The sequence below is a fragment of the Giraffa tippelskirchi genome, chromosome 3 (genome assembly GCF_054371585.1).
Source record: "Giraffa tippelskirchi isolate mGirTip1 chromosome 3, T2T-mGirTip1v1.2.pri, whole genome shotgun sequence".
Taxonomy (NCBI): domain Eukaryota; kingdom Metazoa; phylum Chordata; class Mammalia; order Artiodactyla; family Giraffidae; genus Giraffa; species Giraffa tippelskirchi.
In genome coordinates this window covers 92,709,451-92,723,601 of record NC_137277.1, presented here as the reverse complement: position 1 = coordinate 92,723,601, position 14,151 = coordinate 92,709,451, and the positions used below count along the sequence as shown (strand labels likewise).

The window sequence follows — 14,151 nt, the reverse complement described above, 5'->3', positions numbered from 1 at the left end:
TGAAGTGGAAGCTTTAAAGTTTCTTAGGACCTAACCTTGGAATCTCCAAAACATCACTTACGCAGCCTCTATTAGTTAAGCAAATCATTAAGGCTAACTTAGAATGAAGGCAAGGGAAATTAAATTCAACCTCTTGATGAGAAGGATACCATAGGAATATGTAGCTATTACATGTTATATATATAGATATAGACATCTAGGTATGACATTTGGTAAATGATTTTCTGATTTTATGAAACAATATTGAAAAGAAATTATACTCATTGTACCTAAATACATGTTAAGTCAATAAAATAGTCAAACTTTGGAAAACATATTTCTACTGTACTACCCCTCCCATAACTTGCTAAGCAACTTTTATTTTTTAGCTAGATAGATTATAATCTTCTTGGGTACAGTGTATATTTCATTTTTATAACCCTAGAAACTCTCTCAAGCTTGGTACACAGTAAACACTCAAATGTTTGTTGAATTGAATTGAGTTAGTCCTGGATTTTGACATTGACGTGGCCAATTTATTGACTTCTCTGAATGTACTGTAAAGAAGGGTGAAGGTAACTTGAAAATCTGGCCTTATCAAAGGCTCATCTAACATGAGGTACTGGTACATGCCAGTATATATATATATATATATATATATATATATACACACACACATATATATGTGTGTGTGTGTGCGTACATGCCAATTAATACAGTTCTAGTTAATGCAGGATCCTTGCCTGGAGAATCCCAGGGACGGCGGAGCCTGGTGGGCTGCCGTCTATGGGGTCGCACAGAGTCGGACACGACTAAAGCGACTTAGCAGTAGCAGCAGCAGTTAATGCAGGTGGTGGTATCTGATAATCTTCATCTTCCTTCATGCAGTAGAATTTTCAAGGGACCATTCACTTGGCATGTCTATATCCAAGCTCCTGAATGAATTGGATAGTAAACATTCTGGATTACTTCTGACAAGCTTTAGTTATTTTGTAGAAAAGAGGGGCAAACAAAATGATTCTATTATGCCTCTTTGTCATTAGAGAAAAATCAAGCTAGTAAGAGTCAATAATAAGAATTGACATATCTTTTTTGAATTCACAGCTTTTCATATACAAAGCAAATTAAAATTTTCTTTTAATCTTGGATGGAATTTCCTTCTTTAAACTGTGATCTTGTGTTTCTCTCATAATTTCAAATGTAAAGAACTCTTGGCTGGTGAACCTGTTATACAAGCAGAAGCATTGCTGTTCATTGTGTGAGAATCAGAAACTCTCCTGCAATTCTCTTGTTATGTCCCTGACCAAGTTACAGAATTTTGATTGGAAGGATGGGTATATTTTGTAATTTGTTCTAATCCTGAGGCAATTTTGAGATTCATTTCAAATTACTTACTAAATTCATTTCTAGTTTATTTTCTGCAGGTATTAGGGAGAAATCACCACTTGTTTCAGAAAGTCCTATCTACTTACTAGAACTGTTTGTCTCTGCTATTAAGATAATGCCTTTAAAAATTCTCTTAATTACTCATTAGAATTTTACATCGTTTCTCCTTACTTTACTAATATTAGTTGACAATGCTTAGTTAAAACTTATTTAGAGAATTGAAGTATAAAAATATTGCTATTTATTTCCATGACATGTTTTCCAAAGATTTTTCTGTTCCTGTTTTGCAGACTTGACAAATAAGGCATAAGATGATAGAATAATTCACCAAGCTCATTTAAGACAATAGTAGACCTGGGAAGTTTATTACTGTTTCATGATCATTTTGTTTTTTTCTAGATCTTTCCAACTCTGTTGTCCATCTTTAAATACCTTTTTCAACATTAATGAATTTAATAAGCTTTTACATTTAATACACTGTTTACAGACTATAGTCTTTCCATTGGAGATATTATTTTACTGGTAATTTGTTTAAATTGCTAGCTATTTCTATATCCCTTGTATTTATTTATAGTTCTCTCTTATTATAAATTATTTCTTTACATATATTCACACAAAATATATATATATGGATTTTTACTTCTAATTTCACAACCTTTGCCCCTCCCTCTCCCAAGAATTTGAAAGTAACTTTGTTTTCTGCTGATTCTTTTTTTCCATTTGGCGACCATTTTATTTCACTGTTTTTGAAGTGATGCAGTAACAGAAAAATGGCTGCCTTTTGTTTATTTCCTTGTACATTAACATGATGACATCATCAAAGATATTAGCTAGAATATGCATATCTTTAAGAACCCAGAATTACACTATAAGCCAGAAACCCCTGTTTTCCTTTTTCTTTTAATGCCCCAAGGTTTTCTAGCTTTAGCGCGTCTCTTGTATGCAGGGGAAAATGAACATGAGCATTTTGGAACAAATGCATTAAAATGGTGGCATTTGAAACATATCTGAATATTTTTTCAAGGTTAAGAAAAATCTATGAAAAGGCATTTATTTAAGTCATGAAACATCCTAAATCAATGTTAACACTATGAAAAATATTATAAAGAATGATGTTAAATCATCGTATTTAGAGACTGGCTGTTTAGCCACACATGCCTATTCTAGCTTTATATTATTTTTTAAAATTTTAGCTGACACAAAAAAATTTTAAGTTATAATTATTTCCAAAAAATACCTTCTCATTAATGAAAAGTTTAAACAGGTATATAGATTTACTATTTTTAGGATTACTATATTACTTACAGGCATTATTAAAATGTTCCATATATCTACCTGTACAGAAAAATTTATTTTCTGATCTTTATTTATGATGTTTCTGACTTTTACTTCTGTGCTCTTCATTGTACATTGCATGTATTTGTCCTAAGATTTCCACTGAGATTAACAAGAAACAAGCTTTCAATTACCAATTCAATTTAGATTATTAAAGAGATAAGTTTATTTTTTCATCAACTTCCAATTATTAAATAGCTTTTTCATTTGGAAATCCACTTATCCATTTTCAAATTTTGAGAAATAATTTTAGGTAATTATTTAAAAATATATTTTGGAAAGATAATCTGACTATACCTATGCATATATATGTATGTGTATTAATTCAATATTTACATAGGAGAAAAATTACTATAAATGTTGAGTAGTCAGCTTTGAAACTACTTGTTAACACTGAAATCAGATAAGGTAAACCATATGCTTTATTGAGGTAAGCTGTCTAAAATAAGTTACTGCGATTTTAAGAATTAATATGAACCACATGCCCTTTAGATCTTTAAATTGAAATCTTCATTGTTCTTTTAAGTCAGCTGTTCTAGGAATGTGTCATCTTTTGAGAAGATAAATTAATCATCTACCTCACTTATATACATCAATAAAAGACACTCATCTACTTTATTAAAAGTAATTAGAACATCTCTATTTTTATTCATATATCGTATCTATTAGTGACTGAGATTTTCATTGAGGTGATTTTGAGGGAAACAGTGACTTATCCTTTAGAAAACAACCAAGAAAAAGAAACACCAGCAATCTAAAGGTTAAAACATACTGTCAAATCATTCAGTTCAGCAAGGTTCTTTAATAACATTTGTACAAAAGTACTTTTAGAAAGCAAAAGGTGCGAAACAGCTTTTTCTTAGTTCCCCTTCCTTAAATTATTTTCCAGCCTCTTATTAAAATGAAATCTAGTGAACTTCTTTTGAACGCCTGCTCAAATGTTTTCTATAATAATAATAAAAAAATCTTGTGAAGGGATTTCCATAAGTTGTGCTGCATTAATGACTTAGAGCAGCTCCCTAATCTGTTATTCCTTCCTCCTAGCAGACCTCAGCTGATAAAAATATCCATAGACACAGTGAAGTCAGTGGCATGCCTGGCTTTCTCAGACAAAACTCCCATGTGATCACATATAGGCAGCCTCAGTGAGGCTGATGCCGTGCAGCAAGCAGTAGGTAATGAGTCTTTGTGCAGAGTGAAGCTCTTGTCGCTGAACAATAAAGCATACGGTACCAGCAATAAAACACAGGGCTGGCAAATTTCAGAAGATTCCGCTGAACCAGGAAGAACAGTGCCTTCGGTGATGCTGACACACATTAGAAAATGATAATCAATTTATTTTGGATTCTAATGAAAAAAGAGTGCAAGGACTAAGACTACAGCTATTTGAACAGGTCAGTGATTTTATAAATTACTTCAACACTTTCTTGTGTTTGATTGGATTTAAATTAGGATGGGCTGATGTGTATTTTGCCTTAAAAACTTTGCAAGATATTTACAGTGTGTAATATGAAGGATGCACTTGAATTGACCCAACTCAATTAAATGGCTGATGTAGTCAGATGTGATAGAGAAATGTTTATATGATTATAGTAAACTGAAAAGTTATTTATCCTATTTAAAAATTTATGGGTTAAAAAATCATTCAGTAATTTCTAACCTATAATGCAGAAATAACATATGGCAGAATACTAACAAATAGCTCAAATAAAATTCTTCACATTTATTTTTCCAGGATTAAAAAATTCTGTACTGCAATAGTTTGTGTCTTATGAATTGGATGATATATCATTCAAAATTTATTGATATCTTTTAGTGTACTACAAGAGGTTTAACATAGTTAATTATTTAAATAAAAAAATTTAAAACCAAGAAAATTTTGAAACGTTAATAATGCTATCTCCCAGAACAATGCATTATATATTTAACTATAAAATAGCATATATCTATATTAATCTGTTGTGTGCCTTTTGTTTTTCATGTTATATTTCTTTATTGCATTAAACCTCTTACTTGATAAATATTATTCACTCATTAAAGGAGAAAACAAATTAGCTTAATTTGAAAAAGAAGAATGGATTAATTATGTGATGATGCATATTTCCATTGACTCACCATTTAGAAAAGAATATGTGCCTTCATGGATATTTATAAAAGTATGTATACATGACCTTCTGTACCTAGAAAATAATCACTTCTTAGATTTATGAGCAAGAGAGTTTGTACTTTAAATAGAGAGACTGCTGTGTGTAGGAAGACAAGGGAAGAAATAACTCTAGCAAATAATAGCACAACACTGAACATCTCTGCCAAAGAGAGACAAGCGTTACTGCTGCATGAATCTTTAGATCAAAACACATAGTTTAACTTTGCTCTACATTTTTACTGCTGTGTTGTTTTAAAGGCATCGTGGGACCTAAATTCTTTACAATTAATTTCTCGGACACCATTAAGGATGATCTTAAGGCACTAGGGCGCATTTAACATTTTATAGAATTACCACAGTGACTTCACGTATTCGTATAGTGACTCAAATGTATGCCTGTAAGATGCTGTTTAAACCACAACAAAAAGAAATATCCTATGTCCCTGATTATGCGTGCACTGTGCCTTCCAAGGGGGGAAAAATAGCTATGTTTCAAAAACAAGAGGAGTTAATGAAAATTTTAAATTGGCCTTCCACATGTATTTAAATGAAGTATTTGACTATTGGAGTTTCCTTGGTTACCATAGTCGCTGCTGACAGCTTCTTTTTGGTGGGGAAAGGGAAAGCAGGACTCTAAAACAAAGAGTTAAAAACACTTATACATTAATAGGCAAGGGGGGCTGGGGGTGGGGCTGTGATGCGGGCAGCCCGGCGCAGTCGGTGCCCACCCCCTATCGCGGATTCCAGTTCTCGGGTGATTCAGGTATTCTGGCAGAACTGCAGTTCCACAATTCCTTACCCAGCATTCCGTTTCAGCTGCTGGAGGGCCGCCCGAGCCTTATGCAAATGAGACCAGCTCCGAGGCTTTGACTGCAGAAGCGAGAGGAGGGGGGCAGAAGGGAGTTCAAAGGTCACAGGGCTGGTGGAAAGCTGGATCAGTTGCCCGAAAAAAATGCACTGGGCTCCTCTGCAGCAGTGTTTTGCAGCAGTTACATGAAGTGTGCTTTATGTCTCAGAGTGAAGATCTTACAGCGTGTGTGCCGTAGTCGTTTAAAGTGCACGCAGGTACGGTGACAGATTTCCTGATGCGCCTGATTTTATTTCTATAAAAGACACCGATGAGGATTGGCTATTTTAAATCATTGTGGAAATCGGCAGAGTGTTCTCGATTTTCAGCTTCCCTTAACTAGTTTATTAAATCTTCTTAATGTTGTCTCAATTTGAAACGTGGGTGTTTTTTTCCAATGGAATAATGTCATGAGAGAAAAAAAATTGGGTTGAGGATTCTAAATAATTCCATTTTGGAGAAAGTTTTTGATTGCAGGGAGGTATCTGGGTTGAAACATCTAGTTGAATGTCAAGACTTTAAACTTTTAGAGGATTTTCACATTTTTAAGAAATCTGTTTTAAATAAGAACCTAAGATTCTTGTGAGGTATCTGGAACTAAATAATGGAGTTCTTTTGTTCATAACCCACATGATACCATAAGGACAGTTTCAATAAGTTGTATTTTCATTTCCTTTTAAGAGAGGGTTCATTTTGAAGAGTCTTCCTTCTGTATTTCATTACTAAACACCTTATCAAAGAAATAATTTATTTGGGGGTTGCATCCTTTAAATACTTTAATTTTCATAATTGTTATTAATTTTCTTTGGGACTTTTTAGACAATGCTATTTTGAACTCAACATGTTCAGCTTCCTGTGACTTTTCCTTTCAGTTAAGTCTGGATTGTGAAGTGAACCTCATAAATGTCACAGGCAGGAAAAAAGTCTTTTTCCATGGACTAAATTTCACACTTTTGTAAAATGTGTGATTACATCATAGTAAAGTCTGACCTGAACCAAACAAATGTGTCCTCACTTTTATTGTTTATATTGCTTTTTTTATTTGAAAAGCATATTTTTAAATAAACTTAACTAAAGCAGCATGATCAGACTATCTATGTCATTAAAATTTTCAAATATATCAATTCAGCAGTTACAATGCTGACAGGGAAAAATGTTATTGTAATTTGCATCAAATATTTATCTGTTTACATTATAGGTTATATGTATATGAAAATAAGTTGGAAAGATGAAGAGGCAAAATAATGTTTCGTTGTGAAATTGCTTTATGCTTTCATATTTGCCTAAGATATTTTGAATGAATTTTATGAACCTTACCTACAAAGAGCTAGTACATGTTTAGATAGTTTGTTTTGCATTGAAAAGGGGGGCATTAATTTTATTATAATGATTATCAAGATTTTGTAGTTTGGCACTAATATCTTTTATTTTAAAGTGGGGTATGGGGAGCATGGAGGGCAGACCAAAACAGGAGAATGGCCATTTAAAACAGTGAAGGACAAGTATTTTAAATATTTATGAAATCACTTCATAGTAGTCACTTAGGGCCAGATTCTCATCCTTTATCACTCTATGGGGACATTTTGACATTTATCCAGGATCCTGAGATTAAATTAGGAAAAGATACTCATATTTTGTATGAGTTTTGTAAAAACAAATAAACTGCCATTTTCTTCTAAACTCTCTTTTGTAACTTTCAGTAATGACTGCAGCTTAAGGGGGTATATTTTAAGTCAATTGCTCCTTTTTATGTTGAATGGAAAATGCTGTCCTTTGGTCCAAACAACATATTTGGTTACTTTTGTTTGATACATAGGTATATAATTGTTACGAAATACATATTTACATATAGTTTATATATTCATATGTTGTTATATATAATATATATGATATATGTATGCATACATACTACATACATACATGTATTTCAAACAGCTAAATAAAGTCTTTCTTCCAGTCAACTATATTTTATCCAACAATTTTGAAAAGCAAACCTCTTTACTTTTAGCTCAGGTCATGCCCAGAGTTTATACCTACCAACCCTCTACATGTGTTAAAGGCAGGGCACAGGGAATAAGAAAGAACTAGGTTTAAAGTTCATTTAGCCTGTCCAATACTATTAACTTTGTAAATGCAACTGCTACTACCCGTTAGCACATTCTGAATATAGAAATAAAAACAGGGCGGGCAAAGAGGGAGCGCCTGTGAAGATTCTTGTAGAAAACGTGGTAATAGACAAATGTGAAATAAAGAGAATTGTTGTGCTTTCGTGAGCCACGAGAGAGCTATATATGTCCTGCAGCAAATTTATGGCTTTGAATATCCTGGAGAATTTATGTCTCTATGCAAATTCACTCAAAACTTTGAAGTCTTTTTTGCATTTGCTTGAACCATACAGCTTCCATACAAATCTCAGCAGCAGGTACCTAGTAAGTTCATGGACTGGATACTTAAATGCATATAGAAAAATGCATTTCTGTAAATGCAAGTGAAATTAAATTTAGAAAGTTAAGAGTAAATAGAGTAATGTAAAAACAAATCATTGAAGGACATACACTTAGTGTACTTTAAGAGGTGGTATTATATCAGACTTCAAAGAAATCTTTAAGGATTTTTCAAAAATTAATTTCCTGCTTTCTGATTACCAATCTGTCTTTGTCATCGTTTGAAACTAGAGACCATATTGTAAGCTTGGAAAAGATTTTAGGTCAAACATGTTGTACTCAGTCTAGCAGGATGGAACATAATCTAAAATCTACAAATAACTGTTGTCGTCTCAAAATTGTTTGTGTAGGTTTTAGGTTGTATTATCAATATCTGTGTCCTTTTCCTGAACTTCTGGTGCCTATGAAAAAGAAAAAAGAATAAAATTACAACATATAGGTGGAAAATGTTCAAAATAATTGAGTATTCAAAACAATCACATTTTTTCATCTTAACCCAGCATTTCTTAGGAAACAGTCAAAACAAATGATTGCATTTTTATTGCCTATTCAAAAATGTAAATAGACTTGCATTAATTCTGTTGAAGAGTATAAGAATAATAAAATTGTAAGATGGTTTTAAAGGTCTTATTTTTATTCCATATTATTAGACAGATGGCAACATTATAGCAATACTTTGTCTAGGACAGTTGGAAAGTAATCTACTAAATTAACCAATTTTCCAAATACGTAAAGTTTATAACTTAAATGGCCAGTTTTTCTTTAATGGTACTTGGTTTCATGGAAGTAAAATATGGTACATATCACTCTGCTTTGTCGAGCAAAGTGGAAATCAATTTAGGCCCTTCTTCATGGCATAAGAATCATTATTTCCACCATTACACTGACTTATAGCAAATGATAACACTGTTCCTCAACTGTGCCCCAATACTAAATAGTATTAGTTGCTCAGTCATGTCCAACTCTTTGCGACCCCACAGACTGTAGCCCACCAGGTTCCTCTGTCCATGGGATTCTCCAGGCAAGAATACTGGAGTGGGTTGCCATTCCCTTCTCCATAGGATCTTCGCGACACAGGGATTGAACCCGGGTCTCCTGCATTGGAGGCACATTCTTTACCATCTGAGCTATAGGAAAGTCCAGTACTAAATAGTGTTGCTATTATATACTTTTTAGCATATAGCTTTATATGCTTTCTATATACTTTATGTGCCTTTTATATTTTACTCTTTCTTTTCTCCTGTTAATATTTATTATTTTAGTAATTAATAATTACTCCTTATCTGATAATAATTAAAAATGAAGTGTATGCACTTTATTTTACATTAAATTCTACATAGCTTAAACTTTGGTGGGCAAAGTGGGGAGAGGTAAACATCCCTCTATACTACTCCTATGTGCTGACCTTCTGACACATGCAGATATGTAGTATACTGAGCACAGAAACATAGAATTTGTCTTCGTTTTTCTTGCATTCAGGATATTTAAAATCATGTTGGAACTCCAGATAAATGAGAAATTGACTTTTGTTGCTACAATGAGAATCTGTCATACTAAATCACCAACAGGGATTTGAAATTACTTTTTCTAATAGGGAAGTGAGGAATTTCTAACAGGTATACCAAAGAAAACACACAGGCCAATTATCTTGGTGGCAATTGACTAAACACTGGTGCATATACCTATTCTTACCAATTTCAGGAGTTGTGGTCTATTTCATTCTTAAATCCTGGGACTTTGAGATACACCACCTTCTACCGCCATGCTAATTATTACTCAGGCAATCTCTCATCTCCATGTAAGCTTATGAATGCACATATTCATTTAGAAATGCATTATTTAGTCGTTTGTGTGTGTGCATGCATGTACACATGTGTGTACATCTAATATTCCCCCCAATCATATACAAGAAAAGTAAGACAACAGAGCCATCAATCCCTATTTCTTCAGAATTCACTAGTATAGTGTATATGTTAAGATACATACAGTAGTTAATATCATACTCGTTAATAGATGGTCTCTTACATTCTGAAGATTTTTGAAGAGCTGAAGAAATATTGCTTCTCATTCTATAAGAATTAGAATAGAATTCTAATTGGACTCAAAGTACTGGGGAAAAGTTCTATATCATGGTCTTCTTTTGCCCACTAGCATTTAAAAATGCCTGAGAACTACTTTAACAAGCCTGGGTAATTTTGTCTAATACAACAAAACATTGTAAATCTAGGGCAATTCATGAACAACTGAAAAGCCAGGAAAAGATTGTATATTGTTTTCTTGATAAGTAAGTGCTTTTATTATGTAGTTTTAAAGACTGTGAATTCACACTATATTGTGGAGTGTGAAAAGACTGAATAGCATGGTGTTTGGGAGTTTACCTTCAAGTTCCAACCCTGGCGTCACTTCTAAAGCATGGTCTGCCATTTACAATCCATGTGGCCCGGGACAGGGTACTTGAAAACTGTAAGCCTCATCTTCATTTGCAAAGTGGAGATAATTGTATCTATATCAAAGAGCTTTTATGAAAACAAAATGGCATGATGCATGCCTGGCACAGAATATGAGCATTATAAGTGATAACTATAGTAATAAATTAGTACTATTTTTCAACCCACAGGATTTGGTTCCCTGGTCCTCATATGACAAGTTCAGCTTAAGTCTATAGTTACAACACTCTTGATAAGATTTCAACGGATGAGAAAAAGACATGTTTTCCAAAGATAGAAACCCACTAGGACTTTCTTAGAGGTCATACCTAGGAAGTACTGAGCCTTATATTCAGTACCTTATATTCAGATGGGACAAGTAGAGGTGGCAGCCACCACAGTTATCAAATTCAAAACATATGTGGTTTCATAGTCCTACCAACTAGAAGTATAATATCCACAAAATCCTCATATATGTGGTAATATATGCTTTTTTTGAATTCTCTTGTTTTACATCCTTTGTTGCTTTAAAATTTTTCATTTCCAAGGCTTTGCTCTACTATTTTTTTCTTTTCCATGTTGACTTTTTCCAATTAAGGCATTAGTTGTTCATTTTCAACCCAAAGTGCCTGGTGTATCCATAGACTATGTGTTGCAGGAAAGGGGACCTCTTCCAGGGCCCAAAACTGGACTCTTGTCTAACATTCGGAAATGAATTGTCTGAGGAGACACATGTGCTGACAAAGCAAGAGATTTTATTGGGAAAGGGCACCTGGGAGGAGAGCAGGAGGGTAAGGGAACCCAGGAGAACAGCTCTGTCACATGTCTCGCAGCCTCGGGTTTTATGGTGATGGGATTAGTTTCCAGGTTGTTTTTAGCCAATGATTCTGACTCAGAGTCCTTCCTGGTGGTACATGCCTTGCTCAGCCAAGATGGATGCCAGAGAGGATTCTGGGAGGTGGTTGGACATGTGGTGTCTCCTTTTGACCTTTCCCGAACTCTTCCAGTTGGTGGTGGTTTATTAGTTCCTGTGTCCCTTACCAGGACCTCCTGTTGTAAAACAATTCATGCAAATGGTTACTATGGTGCCTGGCCAGGGTGGGCGGTTTCAGTCAGTGTGCTTCCCCTAACATATGGACCTTTCAGTTATAGAGTGAGCATGGCTCATGTTCGATGCCCAAGAAACATTTGCTTATCCAATGCTGTTGTAGAGCAGGATTCCAGTTCTACCTCATGACTCAAAAGCGCTAATTTGTTTAAATCACAAAAAAATATTCATGGACTCACTGCTGTTTTAAACTTCCTCTGTATCAGAATGATGTCTAGAAATACTGTATCAATTGATTTAGTCACAAGGTTTTTCAAAAGAAATCTAGAAAATATATCTACATCTTTTTTACTTCAAAATTATTTTAACAGTAGCATACCTAGAAGTGCTCTGTGATGACTATAAATGAGTAGCAAGTGTTGGATAAATTGGTGGTGGGGGGTGGGGAATATCATGATTCTGCTTTTGTGAAACTTGTTTGAATGATGAAACTTTTCTCAATAGTGGGTTTCCAAGTTTTAAAAGATTGTATGAGTTTGGTGTGATTTATTTCTATTGTGAAATGATTTTAATTTATGCCAGGAGAAACTTCTCTGAGACTTGAAAATTCAGGTATTTAATCTTACTTTCTAAATTATTTTTACTAATTGCTGTTTCATGCAGTGGCAGCTACAGATTGAATAACTATTTACTATATGCCTTCGATAGTAAAAAAAAATCTATATCTTGCCTAAGGTAGTGATCATCTTAAAGAACAGGTAAAGTGCTTTTTCTACTTATTCTAACTTTTCAAATCTTCCTTTTTTTTTTTAGCACAGTATCTTTGGCAGGATTCCAGTGGTTAGATGGGTATGGTCCTGAAGCTTGACCATATTTATTATGATGTCCACTTTAGGGTACTTTACAAGGAAGTGTTTTTAAAAAATCTTTCACTTCAGTCTATTCCCATGATTCTTCTGAAGGAAAAGGATGTCATATCTCTCAAATATCTTTTGATCTATGCTGACTACTCTACTATTTAGTCAGAAAATTTCTAAACATCTGAAGAGAAACTTCTTAAGTGCTCAGGAGAAAAAAATGTTATCTTCCAGTGCTGCAGTAATAATTCTAAGTTCTTTCACATTTGTGTGGTCCTTTTTTTTACCCTAATGTGGGAAGTCTTGCCAGTCATCCAAGAAATTAGACTAAGTCTTAATAGAAGCATATAAAATAAATTTTTCATTGGTACTTTTGTCGTTGGGGTAGGAAAAATAGGCTTACAACAGGCACTTGATCAGTTTTAAACAGTTTTAAAAACCTTATCATGTTCCTGGTTGGGTCTCTCTGCTCTTGCTAATTGAAAATGCATCCTGAAAGTTAACTTTAGGGAACAACTTTGGCTTTCTGTCCACGGGTATTCTATTATATCGTGTTGCCAAATAACAACTAATGAACAATGTTTTTAGGGTTAAGGGGCATTGAAAACCAAGTTCTGGCTATCTTATATGGACACTAATGCCAATGACAGGTAGTATGGAAAGCTTCTTGGGGTTCTATAGAACCCCTTTAGCATTAGTAAGTGGAGTAGCCTTCCATTCCTTTGTCAGTAGGGCATGCATCAGTTCAGCCACTGTAGTTTGCACACAGTGAGGGAGGACAGTACTGACAGTTAGAGGCACCCACCTTGGATGGAGGCCAGGCTTTTATCATTTACTCCTTGGTTGTGGGGACTGTACTGCATCAGAGCCTGTTCTTACTAGGTATGCCCTGCCCCTTATTTTGATAAATGTGGAAACTGAGACCCAGAGGAGGTAATCCTCTTACCTGAAATTAGGCCACTTGTTAGTAGCTGATCCAGGATTAGGTTCCAAATTGATGACCATTCATTTACTGAACAGGCACTGGAATACATATTCAGTTCAGGAAGAACCTTACAGTCAAGTATGTGAAACAGTCAGGTGAACTAGTAATTCTGATGCAGTGTAGTAAATACTGCTCAGTGCATCAACCAGGTGCTGTGCTGTGAATGTAAGGAGGTCACTAGACCCACTGTGATGTTGGTCAGGGAATATTTTTCAGAGAAAGTCTGTCTCAGGTCTCCTGGGCAAATGACCTAAATCTCTGAAACCACAGTTTCCTTTGCTAAAACTACCCTGCAGGTTTTGGGAGAAGATTACAGAGGATAGGTGCAAAGTGTCTGGCCCATAATAGATATTCACCAAATGGTGACTGGCATTATTATAAAAGGAATGAAGCAATCTAAACTACATCTTAGGATAGACAGACACTGTTTAGAAAGGAACCCTTGAAATCAGTAAGGAATGTCCACAGGAGATGCAGTTCACTCTTTGCACCTATGGCAGAAGAAGCTAGGGGAGAAAGAATCTTGCCTTAGGAAGGGGATGACCCTGGTTTAAAGGGAACAGGAGGCAACAGATGCTCAGGCTTCTAGGATACTTTAAACTCATGTGTTCACAATCAATCATTCTTTCAAGTTCTGGATGTCCACCAAAGCTGAGGAAATGGCATTAAGTCACTAGAGCAGAAGTTTTTAACCAGGA

The 14,151-nt window shown here is 34.5% G+C and overlaps 1 protein-coding gene across 2 annotated transcripts in view; it reads left to right on the top strand.

Annotated features, from left to right (window-relative positions):
• CSRNP3 (cysteine and serine rich nuclear protein 3) overlaps window positions 1-14,151 on the top strand; it is a 198,911-nt gene that overhangs the window by 99,816 nt on the left and 84,944 nt on the right. Inside the window, exon 1 of one of the 2 annotated variants that reach the window (XM_081581246.1) lies at window positions 5,741-5,911. The exons of the other annotated variant lie outside the window; for it this stretch is intronic. The gene's annotated coding sequence lies outside the window, so the exon portion shown is untranslated. Of the gene's footprint in view, window positions 1-5,740; window positions 5,912-14,151 lie in introns of those variants that run through there. 2 annotated transcript variants of the gene reach the window in all.